We start from the raw sequence: 8472 nt of genomic DNA, 5'->3' as shown, positions 1-8472 counted from the left end.
TGCTGTCTCTCTCTAGCCCCCTGTTTGTTTGTGTGTTTGTTTTTGTGATGGTTTCTCTGTGTTGTCCTGGCAGTCATTCTGTAAACGAGGCTGGCTTTGAACTCAGAGAGCCACCTGCCTCTGTTTCCCAAGTGCTGGGATTAATGGCCCATGCCACAACTGCCTGGCTACCAGTAGAATTCATAGAGACTGAACTCTTCATAATTAAATAAAATCTTGCTCTGCTAACATTAATATCAACAAGATGAGGACAGTTGATGAGGAGATAATGTCTTCATTAGCACTACCAGGTCATATGTGACTAGTTGTCACATCTGTAGGATTGACATTTTCTGTCTACTTGGAATAGTTATCAAGTTGCAAATTCCAGGAAAAGAAGTGGATGTAACATTAGCCCAGTCCAGTTACTCCGTCCCTATCATTTCCTCATTCCTCCTTCAAGATCTGCTTTTCTGGGCAGCTGGCATCTTATGTGCATCCACTCTGGTTCTCTGGTTCCATTTTGAAATGACCAAAAAGCTAGCTTCTTTGTGATAACGTGGGTAGGGGAAGGCATGCAAGAGTATGTGTTTGGATAGACTGATTCCCTGTACACCATATGTTGGCCTCAAACAAATAATCTTGAGTCAGCCTCCCAAATCCTGGAACTGTGTTCAGAAAACTTGTTTGGGAGCAAGTGCATGCCTGTGGCTTATTTACCAATAGAAACCTAATGTTTTCCATGTGTCCCAAGTCCTTCAAATAAGCAGTTTCCTCACTGGCTATGTATTCCCCTCCACGGCACCACTCACACTGGTTGGAGAGCTTTTTATCATGATAAAGATAGGAACCACATTTGAGGGACACAATTCTCAACTGAAAATTATGACTACAAGAGCAATGTGCAGTTGAAGACGTCTCCATGTCTTCACCCGTCTTCTGGATTTCCCTAAGGTGTTTAGGTACTCCCACTCCACCCCATCCCCGTATGCTCATAGACATGGCTAGGTCACATGCCTACCTTTAAAAAATTGGAAGATTGATCTCATCTAATTATAAGAAGGACAACTGAGAGAAATCTCTGAGTAAGTATCCAGAAGAGAGACCAAAAGCCAAATCACACTTTGGCAAAGTATAAGATGGTGCTGTGTGGCCAAAGAGCATTCTGTTGCAACCTCCTACCAAATTATTGATGCGTACTTGTAAACTGTAACTCTCATTACTGTGTTGAGATGTTATACTGTCTATTAGTTCCAGGGAGCACTGACAGTATCGACCCCAGGCATGCCATGTTGTTGGCTGAAGCAGGCTCTATGCTCTTATGCAAACACACACACACACACACACACACACATACACACACACACACACACATTCTTTGGTTACGCAGCATACACTTAGAGTTAGGTTGGTGCCCAAGTTGAAAGCATGAGAAAGAATAATGGAGAGGAGCTTATTCCAAGACTCTTTCTCTCAGATAGAAATGAGTACCATTTCTTCACAAAGGTCTAAATCAATTCAGAAGATGGCTGTGAAAAATCTCTTTATTCATGTGTTCCTACCCTAATACTTACTCTCTTAGAAATAATGGTTCACTTTATGAAATTAGAAAAACACTAACACCTATAATTGGCAGATAGTTGGTGACAAGCATCATATACAGTTACATTTTAAAAGATTAAGAGAATACAAACTGGAGGCTTACAAGACAGGAACAGGCTAAGATAAAATTTAATGAGGAAAACCTTAATGTAAATCATAAAAAATTTTACACAAAGTTTATTTCGTGCATGCCCCTGCACACAAGGAACCCCTGCTAATGTGGTAAAATCATACGCACAGACCTTACCCATTACAGGGTCTGTAGTGCCTGATGTGTAGCAGTTTCCTCTGAATGAAAACAGTCCATCCTGGGGGGGATGCTCATTAAGACTCAGAAGTAAAACCCGAAGTCTCACAGAGCCCCCAGAATGTATAAGATGCACAATGCCCACCCCTTTCCAGGTCTATAAAACAGGAAGGGCTGCTGGGGCTGGGGAGGCCCTCTGACATGGTATGTGCCCGCTGAGCTTCCTGCAAGTGTCCTACTTTCCAGTCACCCCGACAATGCGGTGGGCTTTTCAGTGATGCAGCTGCTGCGACCATACTCCTGTAAGCTCAATAGGCTCACTGGATTCTCCAGAATGGAGCTGGACAGAGCTGCTTCTTTGGTCTGTTTAGTGGCCTATCTGGGCTAAGTAGATACCTGTTGGTGCCTCCTCAGGAAAAGGACAACTACTGCCTCCAGGCAGCTCAGCTGCGTCCTGGTAGCCACGAGTGTTAGTTGCAATTCTTAAACTTTGGTTGTGACAAATATGAATGTCCCCAGATGTAGACCAAATCTATCATATCCAACAATCGTTTTGTTTTTTAAAATTGGGGGTCTTACTGGCAGTGGTGGCACACCTTGGGAGGCAGAGGCAGGCAGATTTCTGAGTTCAAGGCCAGCCTGGTCTACAGAGTGAGTTCCAGGACAGCTGGAGCTACACAGAGAAACCCTGTCTCAGAAAAAAAAAAAGGGGGGGGGTGTCTCATTATGTAGTCCTGCTGGTCTAGAACTCTCTATGAAGACCAGGCTGGACTCAAACTCAGATATCTGACTGCCTCTGCCTCCTGAGTGCTGGAATTAAAGCACATGCCACTACACCCAGCTCAAACATAATTTTAGCACTTTTAACACTTAGAAAGTGACAATGCCATTTTAATGAATAATTTCTGATACATATGAATTTTAATGTTTTATGGATAATCATATGGAACACACATGAAAAGAGCTTAACTATCTTTTTAATGTAATGCTTGTGCCAGGTAAGGCATTTAGAATTTATTGAAATGTCATGGTTCTTTTTATTCACAAAATGGCTTGAAAATATTGAAAATACACAGGTTACAAGAAGGGTCCTCTCCTGAGTGAGCTTTCTAACATGAAAGATTCTGTTTGAAATGCTTTCAAAATGGGTTAAAATGATTTTGTACTACATTGCAAAAAGCTCATATAGAATGTTCTATTACTCATATAAACAAGAGATTTATAAACACATACGGAGGCTCTGCTCTCTCTAATAAGACATGTCCTTAAATCAGTGTCATTTGCTATGTCCTCTTATCGAAGATAAACTCACCTGCCTTTCAGGCCATGAGGACAGATTCAGGGATAATGAATGCAAGCATTCAGGGTTGAGGCTGGGAAGAAATGACTCATTACAAATGTTAAAACTCCCATAAGACCCAGGTCATGTTCTCGCCATTACACTACACATACAGGCTGCCAGCCCCCAGGAAAAAGAAGCAAAGCAAATCTTAGCACACGAGACCTGAGCCTATAGGACCTCTCACAATGACATTTTTCCATATCGATAACCATTATAGATATGCGTTCCCACCTGTCAGCAGCATCCCCTCTCTTGTGAATTCTCCAATGTGGAGTTAACTTCCTCTAACAGGGTTGTCCATATGCATTTCATCCAGGTACTTCCAGCCCGACCTCTCCAAAGTGTTCCCACTGGGTAAAAAAATGTTATCTATTATATATATCACACTCTGTGGTTTCTCGGGAGTGAGGGTTTTCTGATGCACACATTTCTCTTTATGTTATACTTACTTGTGTGTGTGCACAGTTACCTATGTGAGTTCTTACACATAACCCAAAAATATGAAATATTTTCTACATTCTTTAAATTCACAGGGTTTTTGTTCTTTTTTCGTTCAGTTTTTTATATTCATGGGGTTTTGTGTTTGTGTGGGTCTCCAGTGGAGGCAGATGTCTTTGTCTTATAGAACCAAGTTTTTGCACACACATTAAATTGCTATGGCTTATCCCATGTGCCTTCTTTGGTATGCAGTAAAGGATGCCTTAGAGCTGAAGGGCTCTTCACCTACGGACTGCTGAGGTCTGACATCTAGGTTTCTTCACATACACTGCATTCACCACACACTTCTCAGCTGTTTGTGTGTGACATGCAGTGAGTTACCTGCTGTTGGGACTGCCTCCCCTTTCTACCTGCAGAGCTTTTCTACTTGAGGGCCCCGCTGCACCTTTGTTGGAAATGATGGAGTCCTTACAGTCATAAGGCCTCTCATCGGTGAGACTTCTCTGATGTGCATCTAGGGTTGAACGGTGGCAGGTGACCGTTCTATGGATTACACTGACAGGAACCTCTGTGACAAACGTGGCATGCTTTGCTGCATTCTTTATATTCACAGGGCTTCTGACCTGTGGGAAGCCAAAAGCTTCTTAGAGATGGAACTTCTGACTAAAGGGCTTTCCACACAGCTACACTCAGGGTTTCTATCAGTACAGATTCTCAGTCTTACTGAAGACTGACTGTTCCAGGCCTCACAGTCAGAGGGTCTCTCACCTGCAGCGTTTCTCTGATAGCTAACGTCTGACATCTGACAGAGGTCTTCTGAGCACATCCTACACTGGTAGGTTTCTCAGGTTTTGAGCTCACTAATCAATGAGACCTGACTTTAGACTCAGAGTCTCTGCCACCTTTACGTGCCCAGGGGTCATCACCTCTCACCTCTCTGCAGCACACGGGGAGAGGATAAACGGCTTACGCTTTTTCTCCATTCTCTGTGTGCACAGAGGCCATTTCTGACCTGTGTCTGCGCTAGGATGTCTATGGAGGTTTGTCTGCTCACAGAAGGCTTCCCCTGACTTCACGAGTGAGGTTTCTCACCCACGTGAGTTTTCTGATGGATAGTGAGATAGGACTTGACACTAAATGCTTTGCTACATTCTTTGCATTCAAAGGGTTTCTCACCTGTGTGGATTTTCTCATGTGTGGAGAGATTTGACTTCTGGTTGAAACGTTTCCCACAGACACTGCACTCGTACGGTTTCTCGCCCGTGTGGATTCTCTGATGTACAATGAGCCCTGACTTTATACTGAAAGTTTTCCCGCACTCTTTACATTCGTAGGGCTTCTCGCCTGTGTGGACCCTCTGGTGGATAGTTAGGTCACACCTCCTTTTAAAGGCATTTCCACATATGTTACACTCATAGGGTTTTTCGCCCGTGTGGGTTTTCTGATGTACACTGAGATTTGACTTTACGCTGAATAGTTTCTTACACTCTTTACACTCATAGGGCTTCTCCCCAGTGTGAGTCCTGTGATGTAAATAGAGATTTTGTGTGTGTTTAAAGGCTTTCCCACATACTTTACACTGATAGGTCCTCCCACATCTGTGACGTCGACGAGGCTGGCTGTTGATTTTTACAGGTGTACTGGACTCCTGGTGCTTTTTACCTCTGTGTGGCCTCTGCTGCACACTCAAAGTTGAGTCTGGGCAAAATGTTTTCACACAATTACTCTCTTTACTTGAGAAGACACTCTGATTCGACCTCGGTTTCGGCATCTGATGCACACACTTCTTATTGTCGTTACACCCACGTGGTTTTCCCCACGCGTGCAGAGTGTGCTGAAGGCCTGCTTTCGCACGGAATGCTGGCTCGCTGTCAGAACACTTACCACACTGCTTTTTTAGGTGTGGTTTTAAATGCCGAGTGTGGTTACACGTGTCAGAGAATGGCTTCTTACACATGTTACAATCAAAAGTTTCCTCCCTTATGTGAGTCCCCTCTTGGGCAGTAAGAGCCGACTTATCAAAGGTGTTCGTCGAGCTGTCTCCCAAGGGAAACACTGTACGCGTCCATACAGTGTGCACATCGAAGGCTTCACCATGCTGGGCGCACTGGCCGTGCTGTGGTCCACGTTCAGCACTGAGATCCAGACTAAGAGGCGCAGGAGGTCTGTGCGGCATCTTAGTGGGATTAAGATGATCAAGTTCCTCTGTAGCCTGCATCTCAATGGGCCCACCGGGGAGATACACATTTCCCCATGTATCAAGCACCTCAGATCTCATTCTAGAAGTGCTCCTAGTCTTAAGAGCCAGGTGCAAAACATGGTTTGAATTTATACTAAGTATTTCCCCAAATCTACTCTTCTCCTCAGCTGATGCACTGCCAGTGACTACCAGGTGGCTCAAATGTCTCTTTCCAGTGTCCCTTCTGGTTTCCTTCAGGCTCTTCACAGGCTGCAGAGCTGAAAGGAAATAAATGTGGCCCCACATGAGCAATACAGAAGCCATTCTGACAGGATCCTAATACAAAAGGGAACAAGTACCTCACGAATGATGCAATATTATAAAACAGGGGCTGGAGAGATGGCTCAGAGGCTAAGAGCGCTTGCTGGGTTAAACTTTCATAGCAAATGCTGCACAAATCTGCTGACTTAGAGCAAGTCCTACAGTGAAAAATGTTGAAGGCCAAGTAGGTATTACAATCTCCTCATCAAATAGGAGCCTTTCAATAGGGCCCTGTTTATTGGCCTACATGCCTGAGATTCCCTGGACCTTGGTCTACCCTACTTGGAGTCTTTTCAGGGGCTCCCTGAATTTCTGGTATTTTGGTATAGTAGTTAGATCTTGGCCATCTCTTTTCATGTTAGGATTCCGCAGGTGAGCTCCTGAAACCTATCTTTTCAATAGTGACTTAGAAACACTGTTTGTTACTTTGGAACTGCTAATAAAACCCCAACCACTCTGAAGGCTAGAACTCCTATCAACCTATGAATTATGTGCCAAACTTGTAAGTCTCAAAATTAATCTGAAATTAACTTTAAAACAACCTTCTCAAAACTCTTTGGCCTTTCATTCATTTGACCAGCTAAGAGAACCTATTTTTGTGGTCATTACGCTCTTTAAACAAAGCAAATTTGTTGGATCACCACTATTGGTCGCACATAGCAGACCAAAGTCTCTGAGAACTCAAACAAAAGCGATGAGAGCATTAGTCACCCGTGAACAAATGCTTCAAGTGAACGGTCACGTCAAAACAGAAGGGAAAAGGACGAGATTTAGAATAACTACCTACTGAAATGTTTAAGGAGAGTGAGCAGAGTTGCCGAGCCTGAGGAAGTACATAGCATAAACAGGGAAGGACAATGAGAGCTTCCCTTGGATGTGACCCATCAAGCATCTGAGTAAGAAGTTAGTCTCAAGATTGGAGATGGCGAAACTGAATAAAAAGAACTTCACCCACCCACCATCTGATGAGCACTCACAGCCTGGACTACGCACTATGGGCTGGTGCCCAGGGCACACTCACTGACCTGGGAGGCTCTGGTCTGGGGCATCGTCTTCCTTCCATGGCCCAGCTCCTTGCTCCAACTTCAGGATCAACTCAGGTTTGGCATCACACTGATCTAGTAATAGGAAATATTGTACAAGTTGTACCTTAATTATAACATACTGGCTTTAGACTCTCAGTGACAGGACCAATATGAACACTCTATGAGAACGTGGCATTTATAACCAATGGTGAGGACATGAAAAGAAATACATACAGAAAAAAAAAAAAAAAACATGATTCTGCCTGACCACCTGGATCAAGATAAAAAAACCAAAAGTGAAAAATTTAAAAATGCACTGAGTCAACAAAAATCTAAACCTCCTCCGCCGGACACTGCAGGAGTTGGCAAGATCGGTAGCTGGGAAGCAGTGTGCTCTGACTGTCCCTCCCCACAGGTCCCCCCAAGAACCCTATAACAGGAAGCAGAGGGAAGAGGAACTCAGGAGAAAACAATGGCTAAGAATTTATCACAAAGAAAATAGCAACAGAGCACTAACCGTAGAGTTATTTTTCTTTTTTTAATGATAAAAATCTTTTGGTTTCTTAGATTCAGATCCAGTCTCTGCTACTCTATTCTTGGTATCACCAGATCACCTTACGCCACTAAAATTAGGTAAGAAGAGATGACTGGAGAGAAGCCTTTTCTTGGAACACCACCAGGGGACACAGCACAGAAGGGAGTCTCTTAGTCAGTTCTCCAAGTGGGCAGGTCTGGCGGTTTTGTACACAAGCAGAAAGCCAGGTTGTAAATGAAGCAATGTCCGTACCAGTCAAAGCATCCGTCAGGCCACAAGGGAAGTTCTCCCTTCTGTTCCTTAGGAGACTGTGACTGCAGAGTCACCCAGAATTCACCAAAGACCATGAGAGCAAAAGTCAGTTAGAAACTTTGAAACCGTGCTGGCTTGTCCTGCACCTTCAGGGGAGAGAGCAAACAGCTCTAGTGTCTCACAGTGCCCTGGGAACGTTTAGAGCAGCTGGTACTGCCCCGAGAGGAGTTAGGGCAGCTATCAGCCACGAGTCCTTTTACTCAACCAGGGGAGTAAGTCAGTCAGACTATCCAATTCACAAAAGTTTGTTTCTTATAGGACACACACACACAAACACACACACACAACCCTGTGCAGTTATTGCAGCATCATGTACAGAAGACATGATACTGAGTCTACCTTAGTGTCGTCCACCTTCAGATGAACTGATAAGAAAATGTTCTAGAGCCGGGTGTGGTGGCGCACACCTTTAATCCCAGCACTTGGGAGGCAGAGGCAGGCGGATTTCTGAGTTTGAGGCCAGCCTGGTCTACAAAGTGAGTGCCAGGACAG

General features: G+C 44.2%; 1 pseudogene across 1 annotated transcript in view; it reads right to left on the bottom strand.

Annotated features, from left to right (window-relative positions):
- Nucleotides 1-2628: 2628 nt before the first annotated feature.
- LOC110305432 overlaps nt 2629-8472 on the bottom strand; it is a 34587-nt pseudogene continuing 28743 nt past the window's right edge. The window contains exons 10-11 of the transcript XR_003838008.1: nt 7134-7226; nt 2629-6065 (exon numbers count right to left, since the gene is read on the bottom strand). The product of XR_003838008.1 is annotated as a zinc finger protein 850-like (transcript). The remainder of the gene's footprint in view (nt 6066-7133; nt 7227-8472) is intronic.

Source organism: Mus caroli, chromosome 11, assembly GCF_900094665.2.
Source record: "Mus caroli chromosome 11, CAROLI_EIJ_v1.1, whole genome shotgun sequence".
NCBI lineage: Eukaryota > Metazoa > Chordata > Mammalia > Rodentia > Muridae > Mus > Mus caroli.
The sequence above is the reverse complement of the archived record's forward strand: the minus strand, read 5'-3'. Positions and strand labels throughout refer to the sequence as shown.